The 18,298-nt window shown below is 47.7% G+C and overlaps 2 long non-coding RNA genes across 2 annotated transcripts in view; one reads left to right on the top strand and one right to left on the bottom strand.

Annotated features, from left to right (window-relative positions):
* Positions 1-17,221, bottom strand: part of LOC309359302 — a 43,805-nt gene extending 26,584 nt beyond the window's left edge. Inside the window, exons 1-2 of the long non-coding RNA XR_014163803.1 lie at positions 16,457-17,221; positions 7,043-8,080 (exon numbers count right to left, since the gene is read on the bottom strand). This is a non-coding gene — a long non-coding RNA (uncharacterized lncRNA). The remainder of the gene's footprint in view (positions 1-7,042; positions 8,081-16,456) is intronic.
* LOC309359306 lies at positions 7,955-18,292 on the top strand. The gene is made up of 2 exons (XR_014163808.1): positions 7,955-8,082; positions 17,215-18,292. It is a non-coding gene; the product is annotated as an uncharacterized lncRNA (long non-coding RNA).
* Positions 18,293-18,298: the final 6 nt, after the last annotated feature.

Raw genomic sequence — 18,298 nt, 5'->3', positions numbered from 1 at the left:
ATGTGCAGGCTTCTCAAGCTTGTCAGTCTTTAATCCAAAAATGTTAAACGATTTCCTTCCCATCCTGTGCCCCTCCTCCCCCCATCCCCAGGACAACATGAGCTCAGAGGTCAACATTGTGTTGTCTGGCTACTGATTCAGGCTGCACACAGAGGTTGGTAATTAACTACAGCTTCCTGGTCAGGTTCTTAATACAGGCCTGCAGCAGGGCTGGATTTTCTTTTTTGGTAACTAGTCCATTGGGAAAGAATGGGGAATCTGAAAGCTGAGTGCAGGATTAGCTCACTGGGCTTGAATAAAAACACAGACACCAATCTGTCCTCTATCTGTATGGAAGTCATCTTCCCAGCCTCAAGCGACCAAGACCAGGACAGGCTGTGCAGCTGAAGAAACGTCACTAGGAGCAGGGGCCATCTTTGACCCTCCCTGACAGTATACCCGATGGAACCCTCTTATTTTCTCTTGCATAAGGTGCTGGTCACAGTTCATTTTTCCTGTGAAAAGAATTTGGGTATGTTGTGCAGAGGGGAGCACCTGCTTCTCAATGCTGACCACTAACCAAGATCCCTCAGGGGTGGTCAGAAGGTGTCTGTGTGCAGACCACCCAGAGGCACACACTTCACCTGCAAGGCTTCTTCTTACAGTGTACAAGCCCAGCACTCTCCTCAGCCCTGTCACAATGACATGCATTTTGCCATTTACTGATAAAATGCAAGGTCCCCACGCTGAAAACTGCAGTTAGGGTCAGCTAGCAATTACCCCAGGAGGTGACTGGTGCACAGCACCTATAAATTAATTAGCTGAGACGTAACCAATCAGCATCACCCAGAAAAACAGGTGCAGCTTTAGAAGGGGTTGAATTCCAAAAGGGAATCCTCAGATAAAGGTGCAAGAAAGCAAACTGAATGTACTCATATATCAAAGTTGCAGGAAAACATCTCCACTGTATGTCAACTCCCCCAACCCAGACGTGAGGTATGGGATTTCCCGATAACCTAGCCAAATTTCACATTTAGTGCCAGGAAATCCTCCTGACTGCCAGCCATTGAGAGGTTAGAGAGATTAGGGTTTACATTAGATGTTTATTACTCCAGTATCACTTCCTCAGAACATTAATGGGTCATCTAATCCAAAGAGGGCAATGAGCAATTCCCCTAATAAAGCCTTTGCAAACCTTTCGTGACAAGCCTTCCTTGTTTAGATTTTAAAAGCCTGGCCATGAAGTCTGATTGTTCCTGTAGCTCCGTGATTTCCTGTGATTTAAGTGTTAGGTGGCTTGTCTGTACTTTGGGTGTGTTCCTTAACAGGCTCTCAGCCACAACAGTTGTAGTCAAGACTGATACCACGAGTCTCTCCTGTGGAGCTGCCTTAGACTGCTGGAGCTGTATAAATCATGGAGGAGAAAACATATTTCATTGTGGGAGCTCACTATGTATACAACATACATTTAAAAGCACCCCCTACACACACACACACACACAATCCTGCGCATTGTAGTTTTCTCAAGGAGCTACAATTCCCAGCAGACTTTCCCAAAATCAGTGGCATAGCGTGGGTTGTCAGCACCTGGGGCAAGGCAAGTAATTTGTGCCCCCTAACCCGTGAGCCAGGTAGGGGCAGAGAGCTGCGAGTGCAAGCGCCCCCCCATGTTGCGCCCGGTGCGGCCAGCCCCCCCCTGCACCCCCCACACTACGCCACTGCCCAAAATTCTTTCTAGGGATGGGGGAATGTGTTTTACATGCATGGTGTGCCCCCACCCTAATTGGTAAACTTCTCATACCCTCCCAAGTGTTCCTATTTTCCAGGGACAGTCCCTCTTTCCCCCGCCACTGCCACTGCTGCCAGATTTGGGGAGGAGGATGAGCTGCCCTTGTCCCAAGCGATGGCAGCTGTGGCTGCAGGAACTATGAGGCAGCATCTCGTTGCCTCTCCATGGCCACCGCTGCTGTTCAGCGCGTCACTGCCAGACAAGGCCAATGTGTTTAAAATACTTTTGTCCAAAACCAAGACTGAAGATGAGATCTCTCAATGTGCTCGTGGTTACACAGCTCCATCCCCAGCCAGACTTTTAGCTTAGTGGGCAAAGAAATGTGCAAGTGTGGAAGAGATTGTGGAATGGAGCTTCTGACAACCGATGCTTTAGTATTAACGGCACAGAGCAGATTAACTTTTCCTGACTGCACTGAGAAGCCACAGATATTTTAATGGAATATTAGCAGCTTTGCATCTAATTACTTCCAAACCTCCCAGCACTCTCCCTTGCATACACACACACATACACATTAGGTCACACATTTTGCTCCCAGTTAATTATTTTCTATTTTGGTATGGTCTAAGGCGAGAAAAAGCTGATGGGTTTGCTGGGAAATGTTGAAGCTATTTTTATGTATTTCTCTTGCTCTCCGCAGTGGCTCCTGCTCCCTGGAAACAACCTTGAAGGACTTCCAGGCACCTGGTGCCTCTGATTTCAGCTATTTAAAAGCTGGCAGCTCTGCTGAACATCCCATAATGATGCTCCATCCAGTTCCATTCGCCCAAGGAAAGCATTCATGTTCTGCAACCATTAGTAGTAGTAGTAGTAGTAGCAGGAGTAATTTATTAGTATATTCTGCCCTTCATTACAAGATCTCAGGGTGGTTTACAATATAAAAATACAAGGTAAAAGCACAAATAAATAGTTTGACTAAAAACAACAAAACAATAATGCCCCCTCCCACAAACATATTTAAAAGGCTGTAGAATATTAATCCGCCTTGTACAGGGGTAGGCAACCTAAGGCCCATGGGCCACAAGCGGTCGACGTGGGTCATTTAACCGGCCCACAAGCCACTCCCAAACCGAGCTGCCTGCTGAGCGAGTCCCCACGCACTGTGCTAAACCAGCGCTGCATGGCGCGGGGACTCGTGTCTGTGCAGATGCAGATGCCAGAAATCATGGGCAATCCGGCCCACAGACGGATCTCCGCTGGAGTGAACCGGCCCAGATGAGGTAAACCTTGCTGACCCCTGGCCTTGTATAACCAAAAAATACAAATACATAATACAAATTAACATATAATGCTTAAGAACAATTTAAAACATCCCCACAAATAAACAACATCCACCCATATTAAAACCCCATCCCCATTAAAACGATAGTTTTAGCACAACAGGGCAGGGCTGGCCCATGCCCTCGTTCCACCCCCAAAGTGCCGCCCCCTGACTTGTCAGTTTTCTTGACTTCTACCTGCTCACCTGGGTGCCTGTTCCTGCCTTGATTCTGCCTTGCACTTCCTCCTACCAAGACCTGAATCTCTGAGTCCTATCCCATGAAAGCAAGCGCTTCTGTTTGTGTGAGAGAGCAAATGTGCTCATAAGAGGATCAGGTACTCCCAATAACTGCCATGTAGATATTGATCCTTCACCCGTTATGTACAGTACTGAAGTTCTCACCCTGGGCCAGCAGAGGGATACTGTAGATAGTTATGCAAATGAAGGATCGAAAGTGACGTTCAGTGATTGGATAGTTTTAGAAAGTTGTTACAGTAACAAGGTACTGGAGCTCTATATAAGCAGGCTGACTGAGCCCTTCAGTTCAGTTCTGTTTCAGCTTACAAATAAAGAGCTGCTTTGGAAGAATTGCTTTGTCGTCTGATATGTTCACCCACAACTTAACACCCCCCCAAAAAATAAAATTGTATCTGGAAGTGCACATTTAATATTGCTTTTGCAATTAATGTTTGTGCAATCTGTAAGAGGGTTCTTTTATTTTAAAAACCTGTTAAAATACAGCCAACTGTTAATTGAATTACAGTGGAACGTTCTGAATAAAAATGCCAACTTTTTTTCTGTCTCTACTCCTATGTCTGACCCAGAAATCTAGCAAGTGAAAGCTTTCCTCATAGTTTTATCTCCATGCCAGGAAATGCTTCACCTACTTCCTATGAGCATGCCAGGCTGCTAAAGGAATTGAGACAGCCAGGCAGGAATATTCTAAAACCTGGCAACCCATTTTTCTGAATCAAATAACTAAATGGCTCTAGGGAGGGAAAGCTGTTGTTTCTCCAGCATAGTGTAGCTTTAGGTAAAATGCAGCAAAACATTTGAGAATAACCAGGGAAATGTCAAGAAGTCAAACAGCCTAAAACAGAAAAGGGTTTGGAGGTCAGGACAATTTCAGTGAGCATATAAATCCCTCTGACGTAGATAAGAGCTATGCACAAGGCAAAGAGAAAAGCAGGACACTGAGCCTCAAAATACTGAGCTCTGGGAACTCTCTGTGAATGTCGTTCTCTGGGCTCAAAGTCTCTTCTGGGCATATCCTGTTTAGGTTAAATATTTGGAGCAGGGATGCAGAACCTGTAACCCTCCAAATGTTGTTGGACTTGTGACTCCCATCCTGGTTGACCATCTTGACTATTGGAATCCAACAACATCTGGAAGGTTATAGGTTAGGCCCCACCCCCGTCTAAGTGGCTGGGTTTTAGGATAAACTTGTCAATGCAGAGCCAGCTCACCCATTAGGTGCGGTGAAGCAGCTGCCTCAGGCAGTGGAAGTGCAAGAAGCGGCACCACTCTTGCCCCACCACTTCCACCACCACTGAAACATCCCCCCCCCACTGAGTTCCAATGAGAGGCAAGTGTTCTGGTATGCAGCATTGCTACTCATCTTCCTTGCCCCTGGGGTTGAGAAGTCAAGCACCAAGGTCTTGTGGAACGTTCCCTGCTCTTGCAGAATTCAACAAGAGGGGGCAGTTTTCAGCACACAGTGGAAGGGGGGAAGCACATTCCCATTTCACCTCACCTTGTTAATACAGAGCTTTTATTGTCATATGTTTTTGAGGGCTGAGATAGTTGAATTCATTTTTTAAAAAACATTATAGAAGCCACACAGAGCCTTAGCTATCAAGAACGTCAGTAAGAAGAAACCTACTGAGAAAATGTCATACAGCAAACTGTTGCTGGCAACACAGAACCAAAAATGAAAGTGCAGAGCCTGAGAGGGGGGTCAAACACTTCTTTGCATGGCAAACCAAGAGGGCCAATATACAGTACATTAGTAGGGCTTGTCTGTGTTTGAGCATTATTTAGCTGTTAATCCGCTCCCCCACCTTCAAATTAGGCCAGTCATCTACACCTGCACATGCTTGGATTTGAATGTCAGGAGCTAGTTGGGTCTTTCTCATTCATACCAGTAGGGGTTACCTTTTGTGTATGTCCCCATCTTCTAATTTCTTTATTATATTATGCTGATTAAGTACCAACAGGGCATGCACATCAATAGCTGTGCAGGCACCTTAAAAAATAAAACCCTGCCCAGGAAGTGCACAAAAGCACAGAGTCAGGCCATTGTAAATTCTCAGCACAATCATATGGAGTGGTTTGCTTTGCATTTTCTGATTTCATGCAAATCTGAGGGATCAAGGGTGAGCTCCTTCATTTAGGAGAGCATTGCATATTGTTACAAGTACAGCCAGAAAAGCAATGAAAGCATTAAGGAAGTAGTGGCAGAAAATGATGACTAAGCCACCCCCCAAAAAACCACCCCAAATAATCTGTGACCCTCAAGTGCAGAAGTTTAGAGATCAATTTCCCTCAATTTATTGGATAATTTCCCTATCGGGTAACCCCAAATTCACAGTGGAGAATCAACAATATTGGTGTTGTTTGAAGATAATTATTTGTGGACTATGCAAATTAAATGGAAATGCAAAGACACAATGAACGCATAGTGAACTCTGGGGTGGACAAGCTCCTAGTCGTCCAAATGAGGAATAACCAGGGAACAAACAGCAGAAATGAGAAAGGCAAGTCTTTCTAGAAGCCATAAAGTTTTCTTTTTATTTCTCTGCAATATAATATTCTGATTTGAGCAGCAGCCTTAGCAGTACAGAGCCAAGGCAAGTTTCAGTAGCACCCTGGAGAACTCTATGCAGGGCTCAGGCTGGAGAATTTGGAAGAGCAGAGCTCAAATATTGCTTCAGCAACAGTCATTCTCTGACTGAGCCTTAAACAGTTCTACTGTAGCTATTGGCACCACTTTTCAGTGAAGCACTTCTTCATTTCAAGGGGCGTTGCTGCCTTTAGTTGTCATTGACTCCCACTGAGTTGGGGCTACTATGCTTCCACTGAAATCTTCTCAGCCTGAGGACCACATTCCTTCTGGGGGGTGGCATGTCAGTGGTGGGCAGGAAAGCAGCAAAAAAGTGAGAGAGCAAGATTCTCTGAATGAGCAAAGCAACCGTTGTGACCCCCTTTGACTTTGCAAAAGCCAGGGGTTTAGAAACACACATGCACATACCTTTTCACCAAGACAAGAAAGAGGCAATATCACAGTTTGAGGACACATTTCAGGCAGCCAAAAGCACCTGGGCTAGTGGTGCAGGACTGGAGAAGGCTGTGACTTCCAATTCGGTACACAAAATTGACAAGATAAAATCATCCCATTGTGACTTCACCACAAACTTCATGTCCAAAAAGAATTTGAATTTTTAAATAATGTATGTGTGTTGCATTTATTAGTGACCCACTACCCAAGGTTGTATAGAAAATGCACAGCATAGAATAGACTAAAATAATAATAAGATCAACCAGTAGCAGCACAAAAACACAAAAACGCCAAATGACATCAGAGAAAATATTAACACAATTTAACAAAAAGTATATAATCCAGCAGCTAGCAGAAATCCACACAGAGCTAAAGCCATCAGCCTAAAACAGTGAAATGCAGATAATTAACTGGCCTTGACAGAGTGAGGGACGTTACCTGGTGCTGAAAATTTGGTGCCAGGTAAGCCATTATGGGGAGGGTATTCCATAACCAGGAACTACCTCTCAAAATTACGTCTTTCTCTTTGCCACTTTTCATATGTTAGCTTATGGGGGTACTGGGAAAAGGGCAACTGATGATCTCAGGATCCAGGTAGGTACATACAAAATTCAATCACGCAGAGGCAATGAATAGGACAGTTTTGAAAGCTGGTTCCAAAACAGGAATGTTCCTGACAAACAAAATATTAATGTGGAGGCTTGGGGGGGGGAGAGAATTAAAGAAAGAAACATACCAACAACCCAGACTTTGATTCTTCATCCCACAGCTCATAGAAACTGATTCACCGGAATTACTTATATTGTGAACAAATGCAGAGAGGGATGAACAGCCCCATTTGAAAAGTCATTGAAATTCAGCTGCTGCCTTTTGAAGCCATAATCTCAGGACTCTTGCCAGTTTCAACCTCCTGATGCTAACAGGAACACCCACTATTGCCTGGCAAGAAAGATAATACACACAAACACACAAATAATTGTTCCGTTTACATACACTTAAAACAACCTATGATAAGTTTTCCCTTACTGGGTTTGTATAACTATTCCAATCACCTAAAATGTATTTCTTAAAATAAAAAAGTAGTTCAAAGCTTTAAGCTTCTTAAATAGAGCTTGACATATTCCCATGATATCAAAGAGCAAGATGACTACAAAAATACCCAACTGTAGTTGCTATATTTAAACTGTTTTATTCTATCAGAGAAATGCAGCTTTACCATCTTCTAATTTTTATGCAATTGCAGGCAATGGTTATAGGCTGCCAGACAGCAACCCAGGCCTACAGCTTTCTAATTTAGCCTCCCAGTCAATCCCCCAGACCCACACTAGTGTCAATGGTTGGCATAGCAGGGCAGCTGCACCCCCCTCCACTGATGGCAGCCCTCTTGAATGTGCTGCTGGACAGCGGTGGCCATCTTACTGCTCCTGTTTTGCTACCATAGCCTACTTACCTACCTGTGAGATGGGATTCACAGGTTCATGGAATATAAGGCTATCAATGGCTATTAGTCATGGTGGCTATGTACGAAGGCAGCAGCCTGCCGCTGAATACCAGTTGTTGGAGAACAACAGTGAGTGAGAGCTCTTGCACTCCTGTTCTCCTGATGGGCTTCCCATCGGCACCTGGTGGGCCAGCAGCATAACAGGATGTTGGACTGCCTGGGCTTCTGGTCTGATCCAACAGGGCTCTTCTGATGTCCTTATGTTCCCTGGGCAATTTCAGCAACTCCTGCTGCTCCATCCACTCTTCACTGTCACTATCTGCTTCTGCCCCACTGTGGGGAATGGGCCCAGAGGGAAGGGGCAGGTGTCAGTTGGTCCTAAATTACCTAACTACCTAAATTACCTAACTGCTGAGGAGGTAGGAAAGTGGGTGGGTGGCAGCTGCTGTGAGTGGGCCCAATGTTACTCGGGTACATGAGAGCCCACAAAAACAATCAAAACCAGGAACTGGTAATGGATTCCTCCAACAACAGCTTTCTGCTCTCTCCTCCTTCACTTGTCACAGCAACCGGGGGGGGAGACCTGTTTGCGTGCACATGGCCTAAAAAGTATGAGGAATAGATTAGCTTCCTCTACCACCATTTCACCATCTATGTTTTGCTCAATAGGGAAGTTAAAATAGTTTTCCACTCACATTCTTTCATTGCTGAGTTATAGGATAATTGGGAAGTTAAATTCTGTGAGCAGTTATGACAACAGCAACAAACACTGAGAGTCACAGTGGTCTGGTCATATAGTGTCTGAATTGAACTCCACAGCTTAAGAACTGTAGCTAAATTTGGATTAAAACATAATGGAACTACCTGGTTTCAACCTGGATGGCAGTGGACACTTAAGTATATCCCTATTTATCCATCTGCACACATACAACAGTCTAGGCTATTGTCTGATGGAGAGAAGGTTGAATATTGTCTGCATCTATATGGATGGGGCCCAAACCTGAAATAGAAAGGGCATTGCAGGTCAGCATTTGGATGAACTGGCTGAACTGCATGGGGATTTTGAATGGCACCCTCCTGTGCTTTGCTTAACTCCAGCCAAAGCCATTAAACACTGGCCTGACATTTGAGCATCAAAGAGAACTCCATTGTCACACATATTAAGGACAGCCACCAGCATAACTAACAAATCTGCCACCTTACATAATGTGGGGTGAGTGCATGATATTTTAAGCAGATGTCCTTCTTGAGACCAAATCCCATTTATGCTTTCATTCATTTTTTAAAAATGTTTTATCCACGTTGTGGCAATGAAGATGGAAGCCCTGATTCATTCTGTATCTACAAATTCTTCAGTACTTCAGTGCTGGGGCCTGAAACAAGCCACACTCTCTGAGCTGAAATGCCTTCCTCCTAATGCCAGATGATTGCAACTCTTTGCTAGTGAAATACCCACCATGATGATGGGCAGGATGTATGCAGAGGGAAAGCTTTTGCATTGCAAAGACCAGAGTGGGAGTGGAGGATGTCCTCTGTCTAAATACCAAAATGAATCTGTATCAGTACCTGCCTATGTGCAGACCCTGAACCAAACCAGACTTTCTCCACAAAGGAGAAGCAGAACCTGACTTTGAGCCCCAGCACAGATGGGGACCCTGGGAAGTTAACAACTCCTAAGAAAAAACTGAATTATTCCCCTCTTGAGGAGGCTACAATAATGAGGGACCAAATGTTTCCCTGTGCTAAAAACCCAAACTGTTTGGAAGACTGAAGCCTCCCTGTCTGTCCTCAGTCCTGCTTGGGAAGAGGAGGTAAGTACTGCTAGTGCATGCTCTGGATCAGAGCCCCATGGAGATGCCAGAAGAGGCAGAGCCGGGTCTACTGTAAAACCATCAGTTACTGATTGCAAATTGTTGGTGCAACAGCTGTGAGGGGGAGGTCCCCTGCCCAGCCTTCCAGATCCTGCTGGACAGCTCCTTGGCTGCTCCAACTCCTGTCCCAAAACTTCCTTCTTTGGCACCACTCAGGGTTGGAGGAAATGGAAAATGACACCCCATGGCAGCCTTCACCAATCTGATGCTCTCCAGATGCTCTCCAGATGCTTTGGACTACAAACTCCCATGATCCTCAGGTAGCACTGCTGGGACGGATGGGAGTTGTAGTCCAATATATAGCCTGTCAGAGAGGGTTGGGTCATCTAGTGCAGTGTTTCCCAACCTTTTTTGGGCAAAGGCACACTTGTTTCATGAAAAAAATCTCGAGGCACACCACCATGCCAGATGGGGAAAGGTCACTTTTTACTTATGTAAAAAAAAATAAAAAATAGTAACAGCATAGAAGGTAATGGTTATCTCTTTGATGTCTGATGGGAGGGCATTCCACAGGGCGGGCGCCACTACTGAGAAGGCCCTCTGCCTGGTTCCCTGTAACCTCACTTTTCACAGTGAGGGAATTGCCAGAAGGCCCTTGGCACTGGATCTCAGTGTCTGGGCTGAACGATGGTGGCGGAGACGCTACTTCAGGTATACTGGACCGAAACCGCTTAGGGCTTTAAAGGTCAGCACCAACACTTTGAATTGTGCTCGGAAAGGTACTGGGAGCCAATGTAGGTCTTTCAAGACTGTCGTTACGTGGTCTCGGCGGCAGGTAGCAGCGCTCACAGCTTACGGACTGCACCGTGTAACAGGTGTCTGGCCCAGCAGCCTAAGGCGGACAAGCCACTGAAACAGGCATTCAGAATCCATTCATTTCATAAAACCTGCAGGGCTCAATCTCTGTGTTTGTGTATGTGTGTGTTTCTGTTTTGCCCAAGGGTCTGGGGGTGGGAGAGAGCTCTTTAGCATGATGCTTTTAAAACAATTAAATTATCAACAAACAAACCTGATGATACGAATAGCAACGTCAGGTGCTACCGGGGGGGGGGGAAGGGGGCCTAATCGGAAGTAAATACTGCGTCCAGGCGCAATTAGCGCTGATTTAAGGTGCACCAAGACTGCCTAAAAACCTCACCAAAGATATGCAACAAAGCGCTTCGTTGCAGAGGGGAGAGTTTGTGCACCGTGGAGGCTGGAGGGTTTCTATTCTACATGCGGGGGTTGGGGGGGCGAGGAAAATGTGCTCCGTGGGGGGGCGGGGAAGGCAAGAAAAGGAGCTGAGCTCTAACTATAGGCTCCCACGCTTGAGCACGCCCGACTCGGTGGGGCGGACCACCCTCTCTCCTGGAGGAGGAGGAGGAAGAGGAGGAGGAGATTCCCATCCATGGCGTGGCCTCCCGCGCTCCTGAACGGGAAATCTCTGCAGCCCAAGACTCTCCGCGAGGCAGCTCCTCCCTTCCTGCCTTGAGCCGCCGCCAGCCGCGCCCCCTCCCCAGTTATCTGCTGCCTGCCAAGCCCCGCCCCTCTTCATTGTCCTCCCCTTCTGTTTATTCCCCTTCCTCCATCCCTCGCTTTTTCCCCTCTCTTTCCTTTTTTAAAAAAAATATTTTCTCTTCCCCTTCTTTTTTCCCACCCTTTCTCCCCGCCCTCCTGGGTTAAAGGATTTGAGCAATGGGTCTGGAGGTGGAGCTCGTCGGAGGATTAGCCCGACTCGCCCGCCTCCCTCCCACGGCACACTAGGCAACGTCCGGCGGCACACTAGTGTGCCGCGGAACACCGGTTGGGAAACACTGATCTAGTGCAGTGTTTCCCAACCTTTTTTGGGCAAAGGCACACTTGTTTCATGAAAAAAATCTCGAGGCACACCACCATGCCAGATGGGGAAAGGTCACTTTTTACTTATGTAAAAAAAAATAAAAAAATAGTAACAGCATAGAAGGTAATGGTAGATGACTGTTAGGGTCTCCTCCCAAATGCAGAATTCTATTAATATCTTCCTTAGCGAGCCGCGTTAACCCCTGTAATGCTTTCTATAGAGTAAGCATAGGGGACACTGGGGGATGTGGAACCAAGGGGGGAGTGGGCCAAAAGAGTTCGGGATCTACTGCTTTAAACAGAAATAAGAGCCAGTGGGTTCTTCCTTTTTTAAAGTATCGTTTCAGTGGGGACAGCAGTCTGGATTTCCAAAAAGCGGCGCTTTTTTGCGTCTGAGCAAAGAAGAGAGAGAGGGGGAAAAAGAGAGAGAGATTGATTTGTGGCTGCGCAAAGGGGGGAGGAGCCCAGGAGTAAAAGTAGGAAGGACGAAGGGAGGGGAAAGGAAAGTTAATAGAAGGAAAGGCGGGTGGGAGAGAAAGAGAAAGAAAGAGGAAAGGAAGGGGGGAAGAGAAGTGGAAAGGAGGGAGACCGAGGCGGGGGAGAAGCGTCTGGAGAGTTGCTCCGAAGTTTGGGGGGCCGCGGGGGTGGGCGCGCGTCCCAGGAGGCGGAGGCCAGCCCGGGCTGGGAGCCGCGCCGCGGCCCGGGGGTGGTAGGCGGACCGCGGCTCCTAGGATGTGGAAAGGGGACGGCGGCGCAGGGGGAGGAGACCTGCATGGCTAGGGCAGCGCGCAGGGGGAGGGGAGCGGGCCGGAGGCGGGCGAGGGGGGCCGCGATCCCGCGCGCCGCGAACATGGCCTCCTTCCCCGCGGGCCCCGCCGAGCCCCCCGGCCAGAGGAGAGCAGAGGCAGGAGGAGGAGGACAAAGGCGCTGCCGAGGAGGCACGCCAACTTCTGCCAACTTCGGCGCCTGCCCCGTCGCCGCAGGCTCCTCCCGGCCGAGAGCCAGAGGACGGCGGCAGAGCAGGAGGAGGAGGATCGGGTTTGGCGACGGCTGCTGCGCCCTCTCCAAGCGCGGGGCTGGCCTCCGCCGCGCCCGATCCTCCGCGCTTGCCGCGCTTCTCGGCGGAGCAGGTCTCGTGCGGGTGCGAGGCGCTGCTGCAGGCGGGCGACCCCGGCCGGCTGGGCCGCTTCCTGGGCTCGCTGCCGCCCGACGCCGAGGCGCCGTGCCTGGAGGCGCAGGCGGGCGAGAGCCTGGCCAAGGCGCGCGCGCTGCTGACCTTCCAGCGCGGCGACTTCGCCGAGCTCTACCGCCTGGTGCAGAGCCGGCGATGGGATGTGGGAGGGAGCTCGCTCGCCGCCCGGCGTGTGCCTATGTGGGGCACGTTACAGCCCCGTGACGTCAGCGCCACGCAGGCAGCCAGGCAGGCAGACGGCGAGAGCCCCGCGCTGGGCGGCCTCTCCTCGCCGCCGCCCGACTCACCCGCCTCCCTCCCACGGCACACCAGGCAACGTCTCGCGGCACACTAGTGTGCCGCGGAACACCGGTTGGGAAACACTGATCTAGTGTCAGAGCAGAGAGCAATGCTACCCTCATTGACCTCATGCACAGAAGATAAGCAATTAACTTATAAAGGACAAAGCAATGGGATAATTTTCCGTCCATTATGAATCAAGAATGCTTCTGTCTGACTCCCTATCCTCTTTCACAAGTCCTATATTGAATCTGTGTTTAGGTCAACCTATGACAGAATGTTGGGGTCGGGTTCTAATACAGATAGATGAAGAAGGAATATCAGGCCAATAGACTAGAATAGTATAATCCAAAGTGGAAGGTACTTATGTGTATATTTTAGTATTCAGGGTTGATTAATATTCTGTCCAGTGAGCTATATTTTGTAATTATTATTATTTCTTACACATTTGATATAATAAAAAATAAAACCAAGATAAAACTAAAGAGAAAAGCTGAAAGCATTTATATGCATAAAAGGCAATTTAACACATCCCATCCATTAGTGGAGGCCACAAAATCTAAAACACTCCAAGTTAAAGGCCAAAAGCCTGTATGAAAAGAAACATTTTTGCCTGGCACCTAAAAGTATCATATTTGGCCGTAATGGAATGGACAATTATACTAAGTACCATTAGCCAATATATTGTATTTTCATAGGAGGGAGGGAGGGAGAGAGAGAGAGAGAGAGAGAAAGTGTGTGTGTGTGTGTGCGTGTGTGCGCGTGCATATATTCAATTTCTTTCCCGCCTTCATATATACAGCGCCATTAACATTTGCAGAATAAGAGAAGTGGAAAAACCCTTGCACTATAGGTCTTTCTCATAAACTATATTTGTATTGTGAGGGAGACAAAAAAGGGGGGAGAAAGGATAAGTGAAGTTTCACACAGAGTAGGTGAGAAATTGAGTTAAATTTTAGACATAATTTTGGATCAGGGTGAGAATTATGAGATTAGGCCAAAGGTTTAATGAAAGGGGTAAATCCTGATGAGGAACCTAAAGTAGGAGACTTGTGGGGGTCTGGATACGGCTACCATGAAACAGGGACAATCTGCACATGCTCAGTGTAACTCTTTGCCTTATTATCACTTCACATGACCTGGATGCTGAGCTTTCAGGTATCCTGATTCAAAGCCTTCATAATCTCTATTAAAATATTCAGGATTACTTTAGAGGTGAAAGGATATCTTGCAGCATGAGTGACGGCCAACTTCATCAGATTAATGAACAGGGATTTTATTCCATTAAAGCCAACAGGATTTCACTGAGAATTAATTCGACCTCTTGCGGTGCTGCCTTTCTTGCCAAGGTCCCACTCTGCATTCACACTGCAATCTCAGCTCCTCAGGAGCAGAGAATTCGTATGTGTTGGTCTCCCTTTTAGTTACATTTTTCTGTAGCTTGCTCCAGCTCAAAAATTAATCTGCCTGAAGCTTTCATGCTTCCACAGTTTACAATCAGCTTTGATGCCTTCTCACAGACAGGCCAAAATAACTTGCTTGCCAGTGAAGAGAGATAAATTGGTCAAGAAAACACCATGCGTTTCCAAATTATTATCCCTTCAGGAGAGCCTGATGCCCACATCTAGATTCCACAGAGGTAAACAGGGGCAGGGAGTAATATTTCAATATTGGTTTTAAGGGACAGAATTTGTAGACCTGTCCACACTTGGATTGCATCTGCATAGATAGTCCATTCTTCTTTCAAGGTTCTAGCTCCTTTCCGGCAAGAGAAGTACTAATTTTAACTCCTACCTGATAAAATGTGTGACCCATCATGCCCTCTCAGACAAGCTTTTATCACTGGATGATAAATCTGGTCTAAAATCTAAGGAAGCATTTTGTACTAATAAGCAGTTTTTCAGAAGGAGCAGAATTTCCTGTTCTAGTACTGCCTTGGTGTGCATACTTTTGCTGGTTAAAAAACATTAGGGGGCAGAAAGAAGGGGTTGATGCATATTCTCCAACATTTGATGAATGCCAACGACACTTGTTTTATATTAAGATAGCCTATCATGTAGTGCCTTCCAGATGTTGTTAGACTCCAACTCTCATTAGTCCCAGACAGCATGGCCAATGGTCAGTGATAAACAGAAGCTGTAGTCCAACAACTTCTAGAGGACACCACTGGCACCAAGTTTTATAGTATATATCAATACTCAGGGTGGGAAACACAAGAGCTATTCTTCCTCCCTGAGAAATCTCCATGTGGGACAAGAAGCTACAGTTAGAACTGGATATGGAACAACTGATTGGTTCAAAATTGGGAAAGGAGTACGACAAGGCTGCATATTATCTCCCTGCTTATTTAACTTATATGCAGAATTCATCATGCGAATGGCTGGGCTAGATGAATCCCAAACCGGAATTAAGATTGCCGGAAGAAATATCAACAACCTCAGATATGCAGATGATACAACCTTGATGGCATAAAGAACCTTTTAATGAGGGTGAAAGAGGAGAGTGCAAAATATGGTCTGAAGCTCAACATCAAAAAAACGAAGATCATGGCCACTGGGCCCATCACCTCCTGGCAAATAGAAGGGGAAGAAATGGAGGTAGTGAGAGATTTTACTTTCTTGGGCTCCATGATCACTGCAGATGGTGACAGCAGTCACGAAATTAAAAGACGCCTGCTCCTTGGGAGAAAGGCAATGGCAAACCTAGACAGCGTCTTAAAAAGCAGAGACATCACGTTGCCAACAAAGGTCCGTATAGTTAAAGCCATGGTTTTCCCAGTAGTGATGTATGGAAGTGAGAGCTGGACCATCAAGAAGGCTGATCGCCGAAGAATTGATGCTTTTGAGTTATGGTGCTGGAGGAGACTCTTGAGAGTCCCATGGACTGCAAGAAGATCAAACATATCCATCCTTAAGGAAATTAGCCCTCAGTGCTCACTGGAAGGACAGATCGTGAAGCTGAGGCTCCAAAACTTTGGCCACCTCATGAGAAGAGAAGACTCCCTGGAAAAGACCCTGATGTTGGGAAAGATGGAGGGCACAAGGAGAAGGGGGCGACAGAGGACGAGATGGTGGGACAGTGTTCTCAAAGCTACCAGCATGAGTTTGACCAAACTGTGGGAGGCAGTGGAAGACAGGAGTGCCTGGCGTGCTCTGGTCCAGGGGGTCACGAAGAGTCAGACACGACTAAACGACTAAACAACAACAACAGCAAAATTCTTCCTCCCAAATTGTAATCTGATATCCCAAATATAATTTGCTAAAATAATAATAATCTATTTGTTTGCTGTTCATTTGGACACTTAAGATATCAAAAGCAAATTTTGTATGATGGTTCCTGAGATCAAGTTTTTGTCTGTGTTTGGATACAATTAGATGCTATTTTGAATCAAGATGGTGGACTGAACCTTTCAAAATTGCACTTTCTTTTTTAGCTTCTTACAGTCCTAAGCAATGCCAGGTGCAAGGCAACTAGTAGTAAATAAATAATGTTGGTGCCACCTGCTTGAGGTTGAGGCATGGTCCTCTTGTGTGTTCCAGCAATACTTACTGAAGACTGATGATCTTAAACAGCATAATGCACAGTTGAAATGCCTGGGAGTTTGACCTTAAATAGATCAAATCAAAGCACTTTCAGCTCAGACACACTGGAATCTGTTTTATAACAAGTCAGAATCCAGTCCTGTCTACTATCAGCTAACAGCTAGGCAGCAGGGGAAGGACTGCCCATCTTGGAAGACCAGGAAACACTGGAAAGGGCCATTTGGTGTATGATTGTGGGATATCCTCCCTTTGAAGATCCACTGGGCCTCTTCTGTGTCAGAGTTGCGTTTTTTATTTCACAAAGCCTTCAATTTTGTATTCTATCCTTCCTCTCTCCCCCCCTCCCAATGATTTTGACCGGTTTTTAATCTGCTGTTTTTTATTGGCTTTTATCTGTGGTCCTTTCAAATAGTTGGCTGTAGTTTATACGACTGCTTATATGTTCCTTGCCTCAACTGCTTTTAATCCTGTCAACTGTTTTTCAGGTCTGAAGACATAAAAGGGTGGGGTTGAGGGGATAAGAGTAATTAATCAAATCAACAATAGCGACTGTACTTCAGGCAAGACTTCGTGAGGTGAACATGCCAAGAGTGTAAAAACATGTTGTATATTAAAAAGTGCTGTTAGAATCGCGGGGCGGGGGGCGCATCATCTGCCCTCATGGCAGCTGTGTGCACACGGCAGAGAAACGAAGCCGTCTCAATAAGAATGCCTTTTGAGAGGTGGAACTCGTGTGCGCGTTTCAACATGTTCTCACACCCATAGGTTAACGTGTTTAAAAGATTCAGGTAGGCTCAGGTGTCCGAAAGGTCGAAAGGTGCGTGTGAAGGCCGGCCACGCGGCCCCTTGACCTGACAGGACCCGGAGAGGCCAACGGCCGCCCAGCGTCGCCTCAGCGAGGCCAACGGGCAGCTCGGCTCCCCTCCCCCAGCTCGGCTGGAAAGAGGAAGGCGCTCGAGAGACTTTCCTCGGGTCTTTTTCAAACCGGTTTACATTGCTTTGGTTTCGACGCCCGCCCGCCCGCCCGCCTACTCCCTTTCCAAGCGAGGCCGTTCCCGGAGTTGTACGGGACCAAGCGTCAGCGCGCGCCGCAAAATCAATCCGCGGGGCGGGGGGGCTCATTTTTTCATTATTCGTTTTGTAGAGACGAGCGACTCCCTCCCCCTCCTCCCTCGCGCCTCTTCCCGGCTTCTGGCGAAATCTCAGCAGCAGCGGCAGCGGCAGCCCAAGAGCCGAGCAGCAGGATACGGGTTTTCGCGGTGACGTCACGGCGGGTGGGAGGGGCCTCTTCCTCTCCCCCCTCCCTTCGCTCTCCTCTCTCGGCCAATGAGCATCGTCCACATGCCGCGGCCGCAAGAGGGGCAGCCGCGAGTTGGCTCGGATAAATTCTATTAGAGCAGCGGCCGCCGGCTCAGCCAGGGAGGGGAGCCGGGACGAGGGAGGGCAGGAAGCGGGAGAAAGGGACACCCCAAAAGCCCCGCCGCCGCCACACACGAAAAGGGGGCCAGGAAGCCGGAGAGCCGGCCGAGGAGGCAGCGGAGCCGGGGAAGAGCGCGCCGAGGAGCCGCCGGGGCTGCCCCGTCAGAGGCGGGTGGGGCGGTTCTGTCTGCCCCCAACCCTGAGGGCGCTCGCACCTCAGCGAACCCGGAGGGAGGCCAGTTACTGACTGCGAAGTCAGGGGAGGAATTCTTTAAAAGGGGGCGGCTCATTTTATAACCCCCCCCCCGTTTGGGTAGCAGCCCCCTCTTCCTATTTTCGGCGCCCCCTTCACAAAACACCCCTCGAGTTGGACCCGTCACCCTGAGGGAGGGCGGAGAGGGCTGCGTGACGCACCCTTGCCAGTTGGGGC

Source organism: Podarcis melisellensis (genome assembly GCF_964234715.1).
Source record: "Podarcis melisellensis genome assembly, chromosome: 16".
In the NCBI taxonomy this organism is placed as follows: domain Eukaryota; kingdom Metazoa; phylum Chordata; class Lepidosauria; order Squamata; family Lacertidae; genus Podarcis; species Podarcis melisellensis.
Note: the sequence above shows the minus strand (reverse complement) of the source record. Positions and strands in the feature narration are given on the sequence as shown.